The following is a 4,072-nucleotide window of genomic DNA, read 5'->3' on the forward strand; positions in this document are numbered from 1 at the left end:
GTGAACAACTGGGTGAATGGAGCTGTCATTAAAGAGATGGAGTATGTTGGCTGGGGAGAGATCAATAATTCAGTTTTGGACAGGTTTAGTTTGATATTCAAGCAGAGATGTCAAATGGGTGGTGAGACATTGGATTGGGAGTTCATGGAAAGGTCTGGAAGTGTGATGTGTGAGTACTCAGTACATCGAAGATCTTTAAGGTCATGGGAAGAGATAAAAGCATCTAAGGTGAGAATATTACCAAGAGAATAGAGTCAAAGAAAGAGCCCCAAGGGACCCAAACACTTAAGGTTCAGTTAGAGGAGGAGGATGCAGGGGACTGAGAAGCAATTGCCAGAGAAGTAGGGGAAAGACTGGGTGTCACAGAAGCCAAGAGAAGTGTTTCCAGAAGGACAGAGTACGACTGTGTCAAATGACGCTGAGGATCAAGTGAGACGAAGGTTAAGAATTGGCCATCTGGTAAAGCAACATGGAGGCCCTTGGGGACTTAGTAATTGAGTTGTAGAAGCAGTGGGGACAGAGTCTAATTAAAATGGGCTAAAGAATGAGAGATGAGGAATTTGTGAAAGTGAGTGTAGATAATGCTTGATAATTGAGTCTGGCAGTGTGGGGGGAAGAGAGAGAGAGAAAGAGAAAGAGAGAGGGTTGAGGAGAGAGAGAGTCCTGAGAGGGCACACGACAGGAGGGAGTCAGGAGTTTGCTTTGAAGATGGTAGATTACAGGGCATTTTATAGGGGCATATTTTACTATGGACGAGAAGGCCTTAGGAGGAGAGAGATTGAAGCTGCAAGGAAGAGGGAGTAACTGGGGAGATAAGAACCCCAGAAGGCAGGAGGGCTACAGAACTCACATGGAGCAATGCCTAATCTTTCCTGCACCATGAGGAGAGGAGAGGGTAAGAGAGAGCTGGCCTGTGCAGAAATAATGAAAGCCCCACCTGGTTTCTATTTTTCCCACAAAGCTTGACACTGAGCATCTTTCTCTCAGATGATCCAAGAAATGAGGAAAAGTTGAGAATGCAGTAACTTGGCAGAGCATAATAAAATTACTTAGCTTTTTATTCTTTCAAAAAGTTTTCCATTTTCTTAAGAAGTGAGGACACCTCTCTGTTGTTTTATTTTAGCTAGTTTCATTCATTCGTACTTTAATCTAGTGAGGAATGTACATGGATTGACCATTAGTTAAGAGGGTGAGCAGATTTTCAGGCAAGCTTGGGACTGTACCCATTTCTCTGTTCTTTCTCCCCTACTGTGACTATACTGCTGGTTTCTTCTAAGTGTTTTCAGGCTCACTCCAGCTGAGCAAAATAAGTAACAGCTAAGTACCAACCATTGTTGTGAACAGCTGGTTGTCATCTCTAAAGAAATTTTAAATAATGAAATTCAGATTTCCCTCTGAAAGTCCAAGTCTAAAACTGGAGTAGGGATGTGCAAAGGCATTGAGGAAAAATGGGGGAACTTCCAGGAGGCAAGACTGGGTACCTGGAATGTATTCATGACAAGTTAACAACTAAAGGGGCATCAGTCAACTATGGAGAGTAGAAAAAGGTGAATAAAAGAAACAAATGTTGCCACTGCTCATCCAAGAACTGTCCTATGACTGGAAGAGCAATAGATTTTGAATGTTTTCCATCTCACCACTAAAGCCATTAGTGAAGTGGGGTTGAATGAAAATAGCATTAGCCCAGTTGTTCTCAAACTTTGCTTACATTAGGATCACTTGGGGAATTTGGTAAATTTTCAAGAGCCATTCTTCTACTTCAATAATCCTGGACCTCTGGGCTGGATTAGCTCTCCAGGTGATTCTGATGCACATCAAATTGTAAGAACTGCTGCTTAGGTCAATTGATTTGAAGCATTCTGGTTGTTCGTAAGACTCTTCCTCCAGTGATGTGGACACAGCAGGTTCTGAGTACTGTGGACTCTAACTCCCCTTGTTCTGATTCCACTCTCACTAAACAACCTTCTGATAATGAGTTAACTCCATGCACATATCTGCTGATGGGTAAAGAGTACAATTATCCCATTCTTTGATCTTCAACCTTGGTGTCCACTAGAATCAATACTGCAGAAGCTTCTAAAAATCCTAACAGTAGGCCACAACCTAGATCAATGAAACCAGAGTATCTGGTGGTGGTGTTGCAGGAAGAGGGACCTCTTCCAGGGTCTGAAAGTGGGCTCTTGTCTAACATTTGGAAATGAATTTTCCAAGGAGACACATGTGCTGACAAAGCAAGAGACTTTATCGGGTAGGGGGACCAGGGTGGAGAGCAGTAAGATAAGGGAAACCAGAAGAACTGTTCTGCCACATGGCTTCCAGTCTTGGGTTTTATAGTGATATTAGTTTCCAGGTTGTTATTGGCCAGTCATTGTTACTCAGGGTCCTTCCTGGTGGTGCACTGTTCAGCCAAGATGGGTGCCAACAAGAAGGATTCTGGGAAGTGATAGGACATGTGGTATCTCCTTTTGACCTTTCCTGAATTTTTCTGGTTGGTTGTAGCTTACTAGTTACATGTTCCTTACCAGGACCTCCTGTCATTAAATAACTCATGCAAATGGTTACTATAGTGCCTGGCCAGGGTGGGAGGTTTCAGTCAGTGTGCTTCCCCTAACAGGGTGACCCAAATATCATAATTTTAAAAATAACATAATGTTTAAAGTGCTTCTCTGGTGAACCCATTCTCAATGTGCTGATGAAACCCAATATTAAACCTTAAGAGGTTGAGGGTCAGGCTTGACCTTATTCACAAAGATAATGAATATGTCCTTGTGAGACCTTGGGGGTAGACAGCCAGCCAGTTAGCCTTTTCTGGAAATGAAAGATACACTATGCAGGCAATCCTATTGACCAGTTCCCAGAAAGGCTCTATACAGCTTTATGCAATGTTAACCTAAACTACCTTAGCTAAACCCAATGTCTTCTTTGTGAGATTTGCAAGCAACTCTTGGCTCCATTTTCCCAAACAATTGGCCAGAAGGAATAAGAAGGGGGTGGGCTAGGATCTGAGCATCAGCAGAGGGACAGGGGATGAGAGCAAGGGTGCATACTCCAGTCCTTCTATGCAGACCCTCTTTTCCTCTAGAAGGAGGGTGCCCCCAGGGCACTATTCCCATCCTGAGGACCGCCCATTCTTCAGTTTTGCTCCAGTGCAAATCAGGAAGATGGATGTGAGAATTTTGTTGACTTTAGAACATGTTTACATTTTGGAAACTGTCCATTTTGGCCACTTCTGATGATGCAGTAACCTCGAACCCCAGCACTTGCACTGTGGTTCCAGTCCCTCTGCATTAACTCTGCTAGTTAGTGCAGGGCTGCTGGGCTGCTGGTTTTAACCCTATCATTGAAAAAGCAAGAGAGTTCCAGAAAAACATCTATTTCTGCTTTATCGACTATGCCAAAGCCTTTGACTGTGTGGATCACAATAAACTGTGGAAAATTATGAAAGAGATCGGAATACCAGTCCACCTGACCTGCCTCTTGAGAAATCTGTATGCAGGTCAGGAAGCAACAGTTAGAACTGGACATGGAACAAGAGACTGGTTCCAAATAGGAAAAGGAGTACATCAAGGCTGTATACTGTCACCCTGCTTATTTAACTTCTATGCAGAGTACATCGTGAGAAATGCTGGGCTGGAGGAAGTACAAGCTGGAATCAAGATTGCCGGGAGAAATATCAATAACCTTAGATATGCAAATGATACCACCCTTATGGCAGAAAGTGAAGAAGAACTAAAGAGCCTCTTGATGAAAGTGAAAGAGGAGAGTGAAAAAATTGGCTTAAAATTCAACGTTCAAAAAACGAAGATCATGGCATCCGGTCCCATCAATTCATGGGAAATAGATGGGTAAACAGTGGAAACAGTGGCTGACTTTATTTTTTTGGGCTCCAAAATCACTGCAGATGGTGATTGCAGCCATGAAATTAAAAGACGCTTACTCCTTGGAAGGAAAGTTATGACCAACGTAGACAGCATATTAAAAAGCAGAGACATTACTTTGCCAACAAAGGTCCATCTAGTCGAGGCTATGGTTTTTCCAGTATTCATGTATGGATGTAAGAGTTGGACTATAA

This window comes from Capra hircus, chromosome 13, assembly GCF_001704415.2.
Source record: "Capra hircus breed San Clemente chromosome 13, ASM170441v1, whole genome shotgun sequence".
NCBI lineage: Eukaryota > Metazoa > Chordata > Mammalia > Artiodactyla > Bovidae > Capra > Capra hircus.